The 19,730-nt window shown below is 40.0% G+C and overlaps 1 protein-coding gene across 3 annotated transcripts in view; it reads left to right on the forward strand.

Annotated features, from left to right (window-relative positions):
- TLN2 (talin 2) overlaps positions 1 to 19,730 on the forward strand; it is a 604,144-nt gene that overhangs the window by 96,453 nt on the left and 487,961 nt on the right. For all 3 annotated transcript variants that reach the window (XM_043982393.1, XM_043982391.1, XM_043982392.1), the window contains exon 2: positions 10,767 to 10,873. The gene's annotated coding sequence lies outside the window, so the exon portion shown is untranslated. The remainder of the gene's footprint in view (positions 1 to 10,766; positions 10,874 to 19,730) is intronic.

Here is a 19,730-nt window from a genome sequence, read left to right on the forward strand (position 1 = left end):
TGGTTTTTTGTGTGCAGGTCAATGGAGGTTAAGTGACTTGCCCAGGGTCACACAGCTAGTAAGTGTCAAGTGTCTGAGGCTGGATTTGAACTCAGGTCCTCCTGAATCCAGGGCTGGTGCTTTAGCTATTGCGCCATCTAGCCACCCCCACACTCAATTCTTACTTTCTGTTTTCAGTCTTACTCTGGGGTACAGGTTCTTCTGATATAGAGACTGGTTTTTACATGATAACTATTTCTTTTCCAGAAAATATTGCTGAGTGTTTGAAATAAAAACCTGGAGCAACACTGTCATTTGTATATAAAATGTACCCCCTCCCCCTAAGACCCCCCAAAGATATGGTTAGAACAATCTGCTCTTGTCATGTACTAAATTCAGTTACTCTTCCAATCATATAATTCCCTGCTGATTTCTTTTACTCTTGTTCATCTTTGGAGCCCATCATTGGTTATTTGTTGCAACCTTGAGCATGTTTCCTGTGCCCCTCTATATTGCCCTCTATGTGGTATTGATAATAAATAGTTTGCCTTTATTTAATTATTGGAGCTTCAAAATAATCCTATATGACAGGCATGGATTATCATCCCTGTTGAAAAGAAGAGGAAACTGAGGCTCTGAGAGGTTGGATTAGCCCAGTATCTCCTACCTAGTAAAATTACAGTGTTGTGTCTTCTAACTTCAGATCATATGTTCTTTCATCTTACCATGCTGTATCTCTTATCAAATGCCTAAGCAATGTCTCTACTTCCAGGAGCTTACAAGTCTAGTTGGGAAAGTAAGATAATACAAATACATAGGAAAAGGTATAATATGAACAAAGATGAACAGTTATAATGTGCTTCCATGTATTGTTTTTTTTCTTTTTTTAAGTGAGGCAATTGGGGTTAAGTGACTTGCCCAGGGTCACACAGCTAGTAAGTGTTAAGTGTCTGAGGCTGGATTTGAACTCAGGTACTCCTGACTCCAGGGCCAGTGCTCTATCCACTGTGCCACCTAGCTGCCCCTCCATGTATTGTTGAATCCCCATCAAGGAACACAATACTTGGTATGGTGGGATGGAGGAAAAAGTGTTGGACCTAGAGCCATAATGTTTGAATACTGGGTCTGTCACCCTGAGATTCACTTCCAGTGAACAAATATTTATTAAGTAAAACACAATGTGCTGCCCAGCCACCTCCAGGGGCTTTATGAACAAATTGGTGAATCACGGATTTCTCTGGGAGTCCAACCAAGGAAAATCAACTCTTTTAGGCCAAATTCTGTCTTTAGGTATAGAAAACAGGTCCCAGGAGAAAAAAATTCATTTCACAAGAATTCAGGACCACCATTACAGCACTTTTATTCATTCTACTTGAGAACACACCCTTCGTTTCTAAGACCACCAGGCACTTTGTTGTTTGGTTGTTGTCCTTTGTTCTCGAAAAAGACCAAAATGACATCACTATGTTAGAGTCAAGTTACAGTGTGGCCAACTTTGGCTGATCTGAGCAGTACTAGCTTGGAATGCTCTACCAGAGATCACAAGTAGTCCATGTGAACATTTGGGTTGGATTCTCTGAATTTGCACATCTTGAGTTTCTTTTGAGCTACTTCATTTCTACTTTGCTCATAGAATACAGCACCTTCTCTGGTGAGGGCATGCCATGCTGGGTGGTCCCTGTGTCAATGTCTTCCATATCGCACCGTTGATTCCACAGTTCTTAAGAGAGATCTTCAGAGTGTCCTTATATTGCTTTCTCTGACCCTCATGTGAGTGCTTACCCTTATGTGAGTTCTCCATAAAATAGTCTTTTAGGCAAGCGTATATTTGGCATTTGAACAGTGTTGTCAGCCCATCTGAGTTGCACTCTCTGCAGCAGAGTCTGAATGCTTGGCAGTTTCGCTTGAGAAAAGACCTCAGTGTCTGGTATCTTATCCTGCCTGGGGATCTTCAGAATCTTCTTCCCAAGACAATTCAAATGGAAGTGATTCAGTTTCCTGGCATGGTGCTGGTAGACTGTCCAGGTTTCACAGGCATACATCACTGGGGTTAGTACAATGGCTCTGTAGAAGTTCCTTTTAGTTGTCAGTCTAATAATACAAGGGGATGTAGGCCCACCATATGCAGTCACTCCAAGGTGGTCACATGCTTCTAGCATCCATCATACCATAATGAAACTCTTACTTCGATTTTAGGAGCCAGCCCCAAACTTTAGAAGCCAAAAGAGTTTGCTGAATGAGCCACATTAAAAATATTTGATCCATCTGCATCCCTCCTAAGTCCCCACCCCAAATATACAACCATGGAATAGGAAGGACAGGATGTTTTAAGGATAAAAAACTGTACCTCAAACCTAACTTCACAAATGCCATTTATTAAGTGAAGTACACTGTGCTGCCCAGCCACATGTGGTGCTGTATGAACAAAGATGAGTAAGGCTCAGTTCCCACCCTCAAAGAGTTTATAATCAGTAGACTGATATGTCCCAGTGATAAAGAGGATTGGGCTGGACCTGCCCATTCCAGGAATGTTCTCTGTGTTTGCTAGCTTTTCTATGTTGCTTTACCTATTGTTCTCTTATCTCCAGTAAAGATAGTTTAGGATGCAGAATGCTCTGCTTTTATTCATTGATCTCTTCTTGTTAATTCTCTGTTCCTTGTAAGTCAATCCCCCTTCTTTTAGTTGCCATTTATGGTGACTAGGAATGGAATCTGATATTTATTTATTCTCTAGCTTCTGTTCTTGTGCAATGAGCATTTATTAAAAGCCTGTTCTGTTTTAGACACTGAGTTCAGTGCTGAGGATTAAAGACAAAGGGAAAGATTTCTGTCCCTGCCTTCAAGGAGTTTACATTCTACTGGGGAGGGGAAGAGGAAGGTAATACAACATATAAACAGCTAAGTATGTGAAGGGTAATTGGGAGGAGGTAGTATCTACCACTAAAAATGGAGGCAGGTTTCTGATAGGAGACGCCTAAGCTGAATCTTGAAACAAGGTAGGGATTCTAGGAGGTGGAGGTAAGGAAGGGGCATGTTTCAGGCAAAGGGGACCTATCCAGGCAGGTCTCAGCTCCTCCTTTGATTCCTTATGTAAGTTTGTTAATGAAATGAATAGCAAGGAACATGAAGGAAGGAAAGGGAATAAGCATTTATCTAGGGCCCACCATGTTCCAGGAATAGTGCTAAGTGCTTAACAGTTATTATCTGGCTTGATCCTTACAATAATCGAGAGTTGAAAGTGTGGTTATTACCCCCATTTGACAGTTGAGGAAACTGAGGCACATTGTGGTTTAAGTGACTTGTTGAGGGTTACTCAGGAAGTCTGAGTATGGATCTGAATGTTTTGTGGAAAGTTGTAGAGGTGGGTATAGAGTGCCAAGTGTAATTAACAGCAAGAATGCCTAGCCTCTGGAAACATAAAGTGTATTACAGGGGGTAATATGCAATAATCCTAGATAGACAGACTAAAGACATATTGTCAAGGAATGTAAATACCAAGGTGAAGAATTTTTATTTTATCTTAGGGGCAACTGACAGTCATTGAAGATTTATTAACAAAGGAGTAATACAGTTAGACTTGGTAGCTATGTAAAAAGATGGATTGGATTGGGGATGCAGGAAGCCTGAAAGGCTTCCGTCCAGTTTGGAGGCTATTGCAGTCAGTAGTCCAGGCAAGAGGTACTAAGGGTGATTGCTGTATGATCATCAGTGGCCACATATATGTAGATGATACTACTGCAGTAATAATAGGGAATATTATATGCTATGTTTAAAAAGTATTCTGTTATTCTTTATCATTTTATCCTGAAAACCTTGTGAGGTCGATGTTAATATTCCCATGCCCATTTTATGTAATTTTGTTTTTTGTTTTGTTTTTGTGGGGCAATGAGGGTGAAGTGACTTGCCCAAGATCACACAGCTAGTGTCATGTGTCTGAGGCTTGATTTGAACTCAGGTCCTCCTGAATCCAAGGCTGGTGCTTTATCCACTGCACCACCTAGCTGCCCCTGTAATTTTGATTATATAAATGACTCCTACAATAATTTGATTATAAAAATGACTCCTACAATAATTTTCTGGAACTCAGTGGTGGTGATGTGTCAAAGGCTCATTTATTACCATTCTCGTGAGAATGGGCCAACCAGTATGCAGTTAGTGGGTGACAAAAAATGGAGGCTCGAAGGCCCCTTTTATCCCCTAATCCCTAACATGAATGGGCCCTTCCCCTTTTCATCATTGGTCCAATTACTCAAGGGTTACAATCTAGGCAACTCAGTATTTCTTAGCCAGTGGGGGAGGTGATACAGGGACAATACTTCAATTCTTTCTTATATGGAAACAGCTCAGGAGCATACCTAATTGTGACCAGCTCAGGGTTTACCTGAACCATGTGATTCTGTTTGCCTGATTTGGGGGGTGGAGGAGGGGAGGAGACCTTTTTCCTCAAACAAGTCCAGAGGAGTGTAATTTGAATGGTGACTATTATATTCTTATTGAGAGGAGACTAATCCCCATTTCCTCACAATAAAATTAAAAAGGTTTTGTATAAACAAAATCAGTGTAGCTAAAATTAGAAGAGAAGTAGGAAATTGGGAACAATATTCACAGCCAGTTTCTTTTGATAAAGGTTCCATTTCTAAGATACATAGGGAACCGAGTCAACTTTATAATAATAAGAGCCATTCCCCAACTGATAAATAGTTAAAGGATATGAATAGGCAGTTTTCAGATTAAGAAATCCAGTCATAAGTAGCCATCTCAAAAAATCCCTAATAATTAGATAAATTCAAATTAAAACAACTCTGAGGTACCACCTGACACACATCAGATTGACTAAATTGATAATAAAAGGAAATTAACATGCTGGAGGGGCTGGGAAAACAGGTACATTAATACATGCTGGGTAGAGCTCTGAACTGATCCCAACCATTACACAAAGCAATTTGGAATTATGCCCCAAAAAGCTATTAAAATGTATACAATTAATAATTCTGCTACTAGATCTATATCCCAAAAGATCTATATCCCAAAGAGAGCAAGGAAAAAGAAAACCTATATACACAAAAACATTTACAGCAGCTCTTTTTGTGATAGCTGTGAATTGGAAACTGATGGAGTGGCCATTAACTGGGAAATGGCATAACAAATTATGGTATATGGGGCAGCTAGGTGGTGCAGTGGATAAAGCACCAGCCCTGGATTCAGGAGGACCTGAGTTAAAATCTGGCCTCAGACACTTGCCATTTACTAGCTGTGTGACCCTGGGCAAGTCACTTAACACTCATTGCCTTAACAAAACAAAATAAAACAAATTATGGTATATGAATGAGATGGAATACTTTCGTGCTATAAGAAATAATAAAGGGGTTGGTCCCCCCCCCCCAAAAAAAAATCCAAATAAAACCCAACTCCAGAAGACTTGTATAAACTGATGCAAGGTAAAGTGGAACCAGGATAATCAACTCTGAATGAATTAACAACTCTGATCAGCACAATGACCAACCACAATTCCAAAGAACTCATGATGAAATGTGGCTGTTCACCTCTATGTTTCTTTTTGTTTGACATGACTTCAGAGGAAAGGGAGAGAAAGAGAATTTGGAACTGAAAAGACAATAAATTGGAAAAGATCCCCCCTCCCCACTTTACAGTTGAAGAAACCGAAGCCCAAACAAAGAAGTTTGCCAAATGTCTATTAAATGGGAGAGTAGACTCAAATCCCAATTGTTTGATTTCCTGTCCCAAGTTATTTCCATTATAATGTGTTGCCTCTTTTCCCACTAGGTATTACTGGGTGTGATGATGTAGAGAGACTCTTTGGAGTTTTTCTAGGTTGTGAGCAGATGACAATAAATTACATAAGCAACAAATTATGAGTCTGTATGACCAGAATTATTTGGCAGAGAGGCAAATAAGAGCTTTTCAAAATGTACCCCCACTTTCCTGAGGAAATTCTCACTACAGGGCAACTTTCCAGAGCAGGCCAAAGGCCACAGTCACTGGAGATCTTGACTAAGGTCCCACGTGAGTCAGAGGCCAACCACCAGGAAAACCAAGACTGAGTCTGAGGAGGAAAGGAAAGTAATATAGGGTTTAGGATAAGGGGGTCACTTCTCTAGTTGGATAGGGCAGGGAATGGGGAAATGGTATAGGGTAGGAAACTTTATGGCTTCTCTGAAGATTCTCAGGCAGTTGCCAATCTTTTCCAAAGGCTTCTGAATTTCTACCCCCAACTATCTTCCCCTCTTTTTATTTAAAATTCTTTCTTTAGTCTTCCTTAAATCCTAATGAGAAAATATTAATTTGCATTTCTTTAGCCTCCTTTTAACATGTAAGTGATCCTGAAAGGTTGACTGCTTGGGGTCTCAGTCATCCAGTAACACTTTAGTGTGAATTGGTTTAAATAGTTAACTTGTCTTTTAATGCCCACTAGAAAGAACTTGGAGACCTAAAGGAAATCAGAATTTTAATGGAGACTGGGTGAGGGTCAGTGATTTGGAGTCTGTCGATAATTAGCAATATGAGGCTAGAGAAGGCATAGAACAGTGGGAGAAAGCTGTACCAGGAGATAGAAGAAATGAAGATAGAAATGAAGAAAAGGAGGCCTGAGCTCAGTAAATTTTAAGTTTTGCCTACGCCCGGCTCTATCAGGTATTCAGGCTGTCGGAGACACAATTAGCCCCTGACTTAATCTGGTGGTTCAGAAGAGAGTGGGCAACCTTCTGGTCCTGGACAGAAATATGGGAGCATATGGTTTAGATCTGGGAAGGGGCCTCAGAAAGCATTTTGTTCATCTCCTTTTCTTTTCTAAAAATGTTTTAATTGATAAATATCGATAAAATATCTGCTTCTTTTCTCTCTGTAGTTAGCACAAGTATCTTTCCCCCTGCCCATCCCAGAGAACCATCATCCCACATGACAAAGAGTGTTTTTTTAGAGAGGAAAAAATTTAGTAGAACTGACTGATATGCCAAAAAAGTCAGGAAAAAAATGCATTTATTTTCTTTGGTGGAAACTAAGGTTCAGAGGTATCCTATTATTTACCCTGATGTCACAGGGAAAGGTGGTGGTTCTTAGGTATTCCTCAGTAAAGAATTACAGTCTTTCACATGGTCCAATTAGAAGGAAAGTGGTCTTTTATTTGGCACTAGAGAAAGTGACCAAGTGGGAAGTCAAAAGACTTCACCCGTTTGGGAGAAGGGCTTACAAACATCCTCTTCCACAACAGAAGGAAGGCAAAAGCCTTTTATAGAGGATAGATGGGGGTGTTCACTTGAAGAGGGAAAGTTCCTTTTTGGGGTAAGGTGGGGAAAACCTGGATACTTATCATATTCCTGATAGTCCAGGGGGATTTTTTTGAAATGATGGTTCTGACCTCTGTGGTTATCTCTGTCTCCTAGCTTAGGTCAGATAGTAACTGTGATTGACTTTCCTGCTATACGATTTTATCTGCCCTTCTTATTTATGTCTGTCCTGCTATCTCGTTGGTCATTCTAAACTTTAACTAGTCCCTTGATTCCTCCATATGTCTGTCCTGTTATCTAGTCATCTTTGGTTTTACTTCTCACAGGAGAAACTTTTTCTGAGCCCCTTGTCACTGGGATTTGAATCCAGGTCCTCCCTAAGCAGCTAGCTAAGTGGTACAGCAGATGGAGCACTGAGCCTGGAGTCGGTATGATCTGTGTTCAAATTTGTCCTCAGTTCTTCCTAGCAATAGGACCCTGGGGAAGTCACTTAACTTCTGTTGGCCTTAGTTTGCCTCAACTCTAAAACTGCACTTACTTTTTTAGTCTGTAGAGCCAATTTTACCACTTTTAGTTCAGTTTAATTCAATCTTCCACTTATCCCCTCTCAAGAGTAGCTCCAGATTGAGAAAAGCTTGAGAAAAAGAGTAGGGAGGAGTGACATTGGACAGCCCTTGTGGCTTCCTGATGCAAACTGGGTGCCCACTAAGTCCTGCAGAACTGTTCTGTGTCCTTTTCCTAGCACAGACCTCTGTGTGTGTGTGTGTGTGTGTTTGTTTCACATAGATGTCACAGAATGTCATTAAACATGAAGCTAACTTTCTCACCGTTTATTTATTTTTGAGAAGGGGCGGTTTATATATAGCTTTTACAGCTAATACAAAGAAAAGAAAATTGCTTCATTTAACTGCTCAAAGAAATCAGGATGTACTAGACAGAAAAATTTGGTGATACCTACCTTTAGTAGCTCCAGATTACAGGGTTTTTTTGTTTTTTTGTTTGTTTTTTTTAGTGAGGCAATTGAGTTAAGTGACTTGCCCAGGGTCACACAGCTAGTAAGTGTTAAGTGTCTGAGGCTGGATTTGAACTCAGGTACTCCTGACTCCAGGGCCGGTGCTCTATCCACTGTGCCACCTAGCTGCCCCTGTTTGTTCCTTTTTAACTTCACATTTGAGGCCAGATGCTTTCTTAGAATTTAATTGGTCTTTTAGTTTGAATTTGCATTGGTCCACTATACTCAGTAATAGCACTCTTGCCACACTCCTTGTGTGACCTTGGGCAAGTCATTTAACCTCTGTTTCCTCATCTGTGATATTATACCCCCAGAGTTTAACACAATGCACAGCACTTATTTAGTGCTTAAAAAAATAGTTGTTCCCTGACTGTAAAATGAAGGGGTTGGACTCAGTAACTTCTAAGGCCACTTCTACCTTTAAATCTAAGAAGCCATGGTGTTAGTAACACATTCATTTTGCAGGGGAATGGCAGAACAATAGGGGATGTGCATCATCTTGGATGGGACCACAGCAGAGAGTGGGTGTGGCATGCTGTGCATTTTTTCTGATCCCAGTGGAATTGCTGTAGTAAAAAGAAAAAAATATGTGTGGTTGCTGTAGTTTCAAAATAAATGATCTCACTGTCTCAATTCCACTTTATGCAAAGAGAACTGAGTAAACAATGCAGGGAACCCTAGGGCTGCATCTTGGAATACACATTTAGTCCTTTGAATATGGGAGGAGGCTTGCTCTGAATGACAATGATAAAAACTAATTCCTAGGCAGCAGAATACGACATTTAAAAAATTTTAAGCCTTATATTCAAATTTGACTATTCAATTCTTGAGAATTTATCTCTGGTATGTGGCTCTCTGAACCTGGTAATGCCTACCACCCACTCTTCTGCTGGAGGCAAATAATCAGACTTGGTGCAAATTGCATTAAAATGAAAGTTTTCAGTTTGCTTTCAAAGCTGTTATATTCCTTGCAGAAGAGGTTCAGTTGGTTTTGGTTTAGACTTGTAATTAGTAGACTTAAGTTTTTAAAAGTCCAACATGAGGAACCACATATCTTAGGGATTTAGTATTTTGTATTTTTGGTTTCTTCTTGTAAAGGGAAAGCCATCTTGGCCAGACAAACTTTGGCCAAGTCTGACCTTCACTGTCCTTAGAATTAGGCTTGTCGGCTACTCCTGAAGGATCCCCCCCCCCCTTTTTTTTTTAATGATTCTGCAACACTGTAAGGGTTTGGTCCCTATGCCTTTAATTGTCAACTTTTACCTATAAAACAGTTGTTTCCTTTTCATTCCACTGACATGTCTTTATCTTCTGTAATTCCAGGTTTTCTCTCTAAAACGCCTTTTTAAAAATTTTTTGTTGTTGTCTTCTTTTTCTTTCATCATCATAGTTTTCACAAACCTCCCTCTCCCTTCCCTTCCCAGCCATTGCATATAATAGTGTTATTTTAGAGAAGAAAAAAAAAATCAGCCCAGCTGATTGATACATTGAAAAAGTCAGAAAATATGTGCTATACCTAACCCCTGTGGACCTCCCACCTCTACAGTTAGCTTGGCTTTTAAAATACTTTTTCTAGATTCATTTTTTGTTGTTGTTGTTGTTTGTTTGGTGGGGTAATGGGGGTTAAGTGACTTGCCTGGGTCACACAGCTAGTAAGTGTCAAGGGTGTCTGAGCTCAAATTTGAACTCAGGTCCTCCTGAATTCAGGGCTGGTGCTTTATCCACTGTGCCACCTAGCTGCCCCCTAGATTCACTTTTAATTTTGGGGGGGAGGTGGTATTATTTTTTCCATTTACATTATTTCTCTAAACTCATGATTACCTTTTTCCCCAGCTGAAAAGCAGTTAGTTCTACATTATTTGAAGTTTGTTTTGAGGAAAAGCAGAAGTTTACCTATGTGGATAATCAAAATGTAGGAGAAGAAATGAAGGGGGTGGGGGGGAGGAGCAGAAAGGAGATTTGGCCTTGCTGCCATCCTTGTGTGGCTAATGAATGGCTGGGGATGTCCAGAAAGGAATTTGTAAAAAAGTGTTTTATTACAAAAGTGGATTACAGATGGATTATATGATCCTCAAAGGCCCCTTCCAACTCTTAATAATTTGTGAATCTGGGCTTATACATTTATTTTTGTAAGCCTTGAAACATGGTTTCTAGTGTTGACTCTGCTATTAACTAGTGACCGTGGGCACATTACTTAACCCATTCCCTTTTATCATCTGTACCATGTTGGGTTGGATCTCTAAGGTCCCACCCAACTTTTTGATTTGATGACTTTGTTAATGTCTGGAAATATACTGAGAAAGTTGACTTCTTGAGTTACCAGAATGTGTGACTCTCTAGAGGTTATTTTTAGGGGAAATTAGTCAGCTAGTTCTTTCTTAGCACTGTACCTTTAAGCACTTCATCTCACTTGGGCTTTGCCTTCTCCCTTTAAAATTAGGTTTACTTATGTGCAATGTTTTCAGAGCATTATTTCACTTAGTCGTCATGATATTTGAATTAAAATAGTTCATTTATTTCTCTTCTAATAGGATTCTCCAGCAAGACAACATCTGGTTTTAGTTGCTTCTGGCTCTTGGACGAAACAGCTGCTTTATCATCCTTCAACAGATTTCTGGACTGATTGGCTGAGACCTTTGTAAGTAGCTCATGTGTTCTAGATGTACAGAACTTGTCTAGCTCATTCTAAAGACTTTTCATGGTTCTGGCTTATTTCTGTTACGTGATAGTCATTCTTTTTTTGTTTGTTTGTTTGGTTTTTTTTTTGCGGGGCAATGGGGGTTAAGTGACTTGCCCAGGGTCACACAGCTGGTAAGTGTCAAGTGTCTGAGGTCTGATTTGAACTCAGGTACTCCTGAGTCCAGGGCCAGTGCTTTATCCACTGCGCCACCTAGCTGCCCCCGATAGTCATTCTTAATGCCAATGAAATGACTCCTTCATCTTTGCAATTACTTTTCTGATCTGTCTGGCAAAAACCTGCCAGATCGGAGAGGAAAGAAAATGAGAGGAAAAGAATTCTTTATGTAAGAGGTGTTAGTAAATCCAATTTTCATAAATCTCTTATGTTAGTGAGTGACCCTCATGCATTTATGGGGCAGGTGGGTGGCACAGTGGATAGAGTGTTGGGCCTGGAGTCAGGAAGACCTGAATTCAAATCTGGCCTTAGATACTAACTAGTTGTGTGACCCTGGGCAAGTCATTTATCCCTGTTGGCCTCAGTTTCCTCATTTTTAAAGTAACCTGGAGAAAGAAATAGCAAACTAGTCCAGTATCTTTGCCAGGAAAATCCCAGCCGAGGTCACAAAGAGTCAGATGTGACTGAAATGGACTGAACAACTAATGCATTTAGAAGAATCCTACAAATAAAGGGAAGAATTGTTTCACAAAGTGAATAATGATGCCCTATTTTAATTACATTGTAATTCAGCATTTATTTTAAAGGGAGTTTGATATAAAATCAAGAAATACTTGACTTGGGACTGAGGTAGATCACAGAATAAGATGTTAAAAAGAGTGCTTCTTTCCCTAAGCTTTGAAGTGAATGCCTGCCCCTAATAGCTGGTGGAAGAGTACTGGGGGAAGATGTTAGGCTAAGAACTTGAAGTGGGCTTGAAAATAGTCAAGGCAACACAATGGTGTTTGGTATATTCTCTACTCAGCACAGGAGACATGGCATTTAGCATTTACCTAAGCCTTGTGTGGCTGTCTTAGAACAGTTTTTCTACTTTCATGATAAATACAATTGCTTCCCTATCATTCTAGATCAAGGACTTGAATAGAAAGGGGAGGTTTGCCAGTAGTGCAGCTGAGATTGGTGATTGCTTATGTTATTTCCTCTCGTCTTAATTCCCGTTCTGCCCTTTCTTTGTGTAGCAGTTTACCAATTTCCACTTTAATAGAGTAGATTTAGAAGCACTTTAGCCTTACTGGCTTTGCCTTACTTGGATAGTCTGAAGAACCTTGATTAGGGGAGGCAGGAATGAACGTGGAAAAGATGAAATACATAAACTAATTTCTTTGGATCCCATCCTCTGAGTCTCTAAATTCACTCTGGGCAGTTCACTTGGAGGGCAGAATGTGCTTGTGGTGATCTTTTTAGCGACCACATTTTCCATGTTTTGATTCTGTTTTCTGATTTGTCATGATCTTTTATTTGGGTTTAGGGGAGTGGTGAGAAAGAAATGTCTAAAGATGAATTTTCCTCCTGCTTTAATTAAGAGTGAATTTCTGAATTAAAGGCAAATCACAAGTGACTTCTGTTTTTAGAGTTGGTCTGCCTGTGGTAAAGAAAAAGTAGGAAATGAAGCTTTCATGCTTTTCTGGTTTTTGTGTTACTGTTTTGGCTCCTCAGCCTGGGCTTTGCATCACCACAAGGGTCTGTGGGATGCCAAACCACTTGTAAACTGTAGAACTAAGTGGTACAGCTGGTTAGTCACTGCTGCCTTTTCAGTGTCCAATATTGCTGCCCTTGGACCGAATGTTTCACATTTTCTATGAAAATGGGTATAAGGAGGGTCAGCATCATTGCAGTAGTGAATTCATACAGCATCAAATCTTTTTTTTTTTTTTTTTGTGGGGCAATTGGGGTTAAGTGACTTGCCCAGGGTCACACAGCTAGTAAGTGTTAAGTGTCTGAGGCCAGATTTGAACTCAGGTACTCCTGACTCCAGGGCCAGTGCTCTATCCACTGCACCATCTAGCTGCCCCACAGCATCAAATCTTAATCCCTTCTGGCCTGTGTCTTCTATGAAATGTTGGAATGCCTCCTTAGACAAAAAATCCTCTAGTTCAGGTTTGATTTTCAAAGCACCTGTTCATTACTAGCTAGTCATTGCTATACTGTTGTGCTCCTTTGGTACAAGGTACCAATGTGATATAACTGCTGTTTAAGAATAATGCCAAAGGATGAGACCTTGCTGTTCCAGTCTTCCAGAGTTGTGGTTAGCCACAGACACAGGAATGAAGTGGTGCCACGTTGTGTAACCTGACACTGCCCATGATTTATGTTGTGGCTATAGCCTGGTGACAGTGAGGATGATGATACCACACCATTTCTTTGTGTCCTCATCTGTAAAATTGAGCTAATACTTTGCCTCAGGTTGTTGGTAAGGAATTAACTAGGATGGTTGTATATAAAAAGGCTTTTAAAAAAAGTCAGCCTTCCTTTAAAACAGTGCATACCCCTTGACCCAGCAGTACCACTACTAAGTCTATATCCCAAAGAGATCATAAAAAAGGGAAAAGGACCCACATGTACAAAAATATCTATGGCTGCTCTTTTTGTGGTGGCAAAGAATTGGAAATTATGGGGATGTCCATCAATGGGGGAATGGCTAAACGAGTTGTGTTAAATGAATGTAATGGAATACTATTATGCTGTAAGAAATGATAAACCGATGGATTTCAGAAAAACCTGGAAAGACTTGCATGAATTGATGCTGAGTGAAATGAGCAGAACCAAGAGAACATTGTACACAGTATCAACAACATTGTGTGATGATCAGCTGTGATAGACTTAACTCTTCTCAGCAACACAGTGTTCCAAGACAATGCCAAAAGACTTATGATGGAAAATGCCCTCCACATCCAGAAAAAGAACTATGGAGTCTGAATGCAGACTATTTTCACTTTTGTTGTTGCTTTTTTGTTATTGTTCTTGTTTATTCTTTGTTGTGTTTTTTTTTTCTTTTCGTTCAACATGACTAATGTGGAAATATGTTTAACATGATTATAATATATAACCTATACTGGATTACTTGCTATCTTGGGGAAGGGAGAGAGAAGGGAGAGTGGGAGAAAAATTTGGAGCTCAAAAAAACATCTTTACATGTAATTGTAAAAAATTTTAAAATAAAATAAAAAGTCAGCCTTCACCATCATATTTGAAGATGTTACCTCTGAATGTGATTAACTGTGGATGGTTACCAATGGGGCAGACTGTCCCACAGTCCTATACATAAATTATTCTCATATTTGACTCTTTTACTTTCTTCATGACCTTCTAGCTCTCTTGGAGTGAGCTGCCTCTTCCTTTTTCCTTATGTAAATCTTGTGTTTTTCTAAGGTTGTAATGGATAAGCATCAGTTGCTAACAACTAGTTTTCTTGTAACTAGAATCACTTGAAGTAGAATCATGGTGAGCATCACTAAGAAGCGTTTGTAATATTAGGGAGTTGACTTTTCTCGTTGCTGTTTTTCAAATGACAACTATGGTGCTCTGCATTTATTTCTTAACATTTGTTTTTAATATTTAAAAGTAGATTTTAGTGACCTTTAAAAATTGTTAGTTAAAAAGCTATCCCTTTCCTTCCCCTTTCTCAGAGAGACAGCTCTTATGACAAATAAATTACAAAAGAAAAAAAAAGAATTAAGCAAAACTGAAGAATACATTGAAAATGTCTAACTTACACAATGTTTTGTTCTTGATCTCTGCAAAGGAGTGTAAATAGGTGTCTTTATATTTTTGATATCAAACCCTTATTAAAAATTTGACACATTTTCCCCCCCCACAAGTCTCCTGCCTCCCTTATGCTTAATGTGCTAATTTTGCACTTGTATTCTCTTATTGTTTTGATATCTTTTTTGTCTGTTCCCCTCAGCTGTAAGCTTCTGGATGTCTTGTAGGCATCTTAAATTCAGCATATCCAAAACAAAATGAATGATGTTTCTCCTCAGACTTTCCTTGCTTGTACTGTTGAAGGCAACACCATCCTCCTAGCCACCCCAGCTTGCAGCCTCAGTGTCTGTCATCCTTTGCTCACCTCACCCATCCAATCCATTGCCAGATCTTTTCATTTTTACCTTCACTACAGTTTTCGTATATTCTCCCCTTGGCTTCATTCATGGATCCACAGCCTTAGTTCAGGCCTCTTCCCCTTTTGCCTGGAATAATACAAAAGTCTTCTTTTTTTTTTTTTTTTTTTTAGTGAGGAATTGGGGTTAAGTGACTTGCCCAGGGTCACACAGCTAGTAAGTGTTAAGTGTCTGAGGCTGGATTTGAACTCAGGTACTCCTGACTCCAGGGCCGGTGCTCTATCCACTTCACCATCTAGCTGCCCCCTACAAAAGCCTTCTTACTTTCTTCCTCTAAGTCTCTGCACATCCTCCATTCAGCTACCAAGCTGGTTTTTCCTGCAGAGGTCTGACCATATCCACCCCCACTGCTGAATGACTCCAACAGCTCCCCTGTTACTGCCAGAATCAAATATAAAGTCCTTTGTTCGACATTTCCAGCCTTTCGTAAGCTGGTCTCTTCTTACCTTTCCCAGCCCACTTAAACATACTCCTTCATACACTCTAAAGTCCAGAACATTGGCCTACTTGCCATTCTACGATCAAGCTGCCCCATCTCCTTGTCTTTGTCGGTGTTGTCCTGCATGCCTGGCATTCCCTGCCTCCTCACCTTTGACTCTTACTTTCCCAGGACTTTTCAGGGCTTAGTTTAAACCACACCTTTTGCAGAAGACCTTTCCCAGAGCCCCCAGCTGCTCATGCTTTCCCCTGTCAGATTACTCCATTGCCTCTGTATATATCTTTTATGTTTTTTTGTTTTTTTTTTTATTTTAAGTGAGGCAATTGGGGTTAAGTGACTTGTCCAGGGTCACACAGCTAGTAAGTGTTAAGTGTCTGAGGCCGGATTTGAACTCAGGTCCTCCTGAATCCAGGGCCGGTGCTCTATCCACTGTACCACCTAGCTGCCCCTATATCTTTTATGTATCTAGTTATGGCATATCATCTCCACCTCTAGGATGTGGGCTTTCACAGGGCAGGGGCCTGTGTATGTTTTCTGTGGTTTGGTGTTTTGGTTTTTTTTTTACATTCCCAGTACTGAGCACATAGTTAATAAGTACTTACAAAATACCTGCTGACTGATGACTAACGTTAGGGCAGCGATCATGTCTGATGCTTCCTTATCTCCTTACTATCTAGTACCCAAGAGGCAATCAGATGCTTCTGGTCATCCTAAACCTGAAAGGTATAGTTCTTTCTGCAACATGATCCATGGAGTTGGGGAGATCATTCTTGAATGTGTGACTTAAGCAGATGCTTGTAAAACCTTTCCTAACGTGACCTTTTAATCACCTGGTTTTCCTGATGTTCTTGTTGGAAGCGAGCTACCTGGGTTCTGATTTGCTCTGTGATTAGTCATGTTGTCTTCTGCTGCCTTATCCAATCACACAGAGTGACTGTGTCACATCATTTGAAGTCATCCATTGTTGTGTTTTTGAAAATGTGCTGGAAGCAAATTTCAGCAAAGGTCAGATTTCCTATTGTCATTTGGCAGGCACTTGTATATTCTATGTTTAACTGGAGTGTGCAGTGATAAGATGGTGAAAGGCTAATAAAATTCACTGCATTCTGCTTTGCCCTAACCCAGCCACCCCCAAATAGGCCTGTTCCTTCTGCATTTCAGCTAGCTGCCTGTTTGGCAGATCCCTGCTTCCACATGCCTAGAATAGACCTCAGGGTTGGGTTTGAATTGTTTCCAGTGGTGACTCCTGGGTTTACTTTTAAAAAATATTCTATATCTTTAGACATATCTTTGCTGATAATCTGCCCTGGGCAGTCTGCTCTAGGATGCTTTAGTCTTTAAGTGATTGAGAAAATGCTATCAAATAGAGTTGTAATTCACGTGGCCTATTTTTCTGAGACTCTCCCGTGTCTGTGGCTGCCTTTGGCCCCTTTTCCTTGTGAGAAGTGTCACATGTATGCCCGTTCCAGTGTGCACATCTGGGTGTTCTTTTCTGCTCCAACATTAGGAGATCTGGATCCCTCAGTCTATAGCTGAAAACTTTGCCCGAAATCAAGGGCGTTGAGGGGAAAGAGTTCTTCCTAGAGAGGGAACGTAGGGTCTACCAGATTTTTAAAAAATGGAAATATTTCAATGATAAAATACCTTTAGTAGTCCTTTTGATATCGGAGGCAGCCAATCAAGTAGCGAGTGCTCCCTGTGTAGCTGGAATGATTTGACAACATAGTGGATTTGGTTTGGCAAGGAATCTTTTCCCAGGGCAGCTGTGTTACACTGAGGCAGAGTTGTATAGAAGAGACTTTCACATCAGAGAAAGTGATGATGGGGGGGCGGGGAGGAGTGTGGTGGGGAAGGTGTGACCCACAGGGTGCAATTTAATTCCCCTGATTGCTCAGTCTTTTTGTCTTAGTTCAACATCCAGCTGCTCATTCTGCCTGAACTTGAAATGGAGAGGATGACTCAGGAATCTGGAAGTCAGTTGTGGTGATTTCACTGCAGGATCTACAAAGGAGAAAGGAAGATGGTCTGTGTGGGAGATGATTGCAAAGGAGGTCTTTAGTAATTAAGTTGATGAAACTGAAAACTAAAGTACTTTGAGTTACCCAGTGTTTGGCACTTGACTTTCCCGGTAATGCTTTACAATTTGACCTTTCATTACTAAGAGAAAGAACAAGGAAACATTTGATGTCAAAACACTAGAAAAGATGGAAATTGAAGAGTCTAAATAAATGTGATGATATTAATAATAATAGAATTTGAGAGCTGTGTTAGTTTATCCTGTTCCAGAAACTCAATTCTTTTCTTTCTTTTAAACAAAGTTTTATTGATGCTATTTGCTTTTTGTACCTTGGCCATTTCCTGATATCTCCTTTCCCCTACTTTCAAAGAGTTCTCCCTTGTCACCAAGAAAAAGACTTTAGCACCAGCAACTAACAAAGAGACTCTCTTTGTCTCAGATCATTGAAACACTCATCATCCCAGTCCCCTCACCCTTCTCCTATGACCAGTGAGGAAGTGTTTGTCATTGGTCTTCGAGAACCAATATCAAGAATGTAGTTTTCAGCAGAGATCTTACATAAGCCATTAATCTTATGTGGTATGAGGTCGTGGTGGTGGTGGTGGTGGGTGTTGGGTGGTGGTGTTGGGTGGTGATAAGAGGTTGAATTTTTGTTTGGGAGAGGAAGGTAGATGATTTTTCCACCTACAGACAAAGACTTACTAAGTTAGCTGTGTCTTTGCAGCTCTACTTGTAAAGTCCTGTATCTTTCTCTTTCTTTTCTGTCATTACATTATCTAATACCTTTTGAATATTCCCATACATTCTTTACAGTTACTTTTGGGAGAAAATTTAGGATTAATGAAGTCTTTGTACACTGATTTTCCCCCCTCACATCTGGAGCCACTATGCAGACTTTTTTTGGTGTGTGTGTTCACATTAGTCTGTCTATACTGAATATACATTTGCATGTGTGTGGGCTTCTTCTCTTCAGTTAGCTTTCCCGTATTCCCTGGGCAGATACTGAACTCCTCACCTTATCTAGCCTGTCACTGGTGAAAATCGGGAGTAGGAAGGATAGTGTAGACACTGCAGAACAGTTCCTCTTCTTACTGGAAAAAAGCTGGGAAAGCTTTGGAATCATAGGGGAGTGGTTCATCTTAATTTCTGAAAGCAGGCATGGTAACCTATGGATGTATGTACATACATATAGACATATATATTGCATACACGTGCATATGATCTACATTAATTTCTGCTCTATTTTTTGAAGAATACTTTCCCTTTTAGGATAAATGTTATTGCTGAAAAGTTGTGTGCAAATTAACTATTTATTTGGAAATATAATAATTTAAATGACCATTTAAATGAGACAAAGAAGCCCTTTATAATAGAAGTAATCCTTGTTTATCCCCAGGGCAGTACTCCAGTTTTATCTGTTACATAACTTTGGGGTTTATTGTATAGTGGATTTTCCTAAAGTGAGGTACAGCCATACTCATGGTGCTTCTTGGCTATGGAAACAAAAGCTAGCCTCAGCAGAGAGAGCTCTGTTTTGAGTTAGACATTGTCTGAGCCTAGCACATTATCTTTGTCTCTGTGGCAATAGAATGAAGCCCATCAAAGAAGACAGAAACACAAATGCAATTTTAATAGGATGTTCTTCTGTTTGTTCCTGAGTATTCCTAAGGTACCTATCACAGCAGTATCTAAGCCTTCAGACAGTGGCAATGGTAGATTAGAATACAATGAGAAACAGCTTCCTAGCCTGCACTTGGCAGTCTAATAATAATAATTTATGATGACTTTTTTTCCCCCCATTTATATTGCTTCTGTAGGTAGTGGCTGGGCTGGGAAAAGTGTGAGTTCCTAGCTGAGATGAGGTAATAGCTGCAAAGAATTTCAGATTGATTAGGAAGCTTTTTGTTATTGCAGTGATTGCCACATGAAAACAAATGTGTGGCTCTTTTCTGCTGAAGTTCTTTTATTGATTTGGTAAACCCTTATCCCAGAGCAGGGATCCTTTTCAAAATTATTCCATTAATGAAACAGGTAGGTTGGGAAAATGATCCTGTGGTTTACTGGTAAATATTTAACAACTGACTCCCTCACCCCCCCAGAAAAAACCCCCATCTCTCTCTCTCTCTCTCTCTCTCTCTCTCTCTCCCCCCCTCCTCCCTCCCTCTCCACAATACATGTATGTGCATATATAAATATATGTATACAAATTTTTTACACTTATGTGTG

Source organism: Dromiciops gliroides, chromosome 2 (assembly GCF_019393635.1).
Source record: "Dromiciops gliroides isolate mDroGli1 chromosome 2, mDroGli1.pri, whole genome shotgun sequence".
NCBI classification, from domain to species: domain Eukaryota; kingdom Metazoa; phylum Chordata; class Mammalia; order Microbiotheria; family Microbiotheriidae; genus Dromiciops; species Dromiciops gliroides.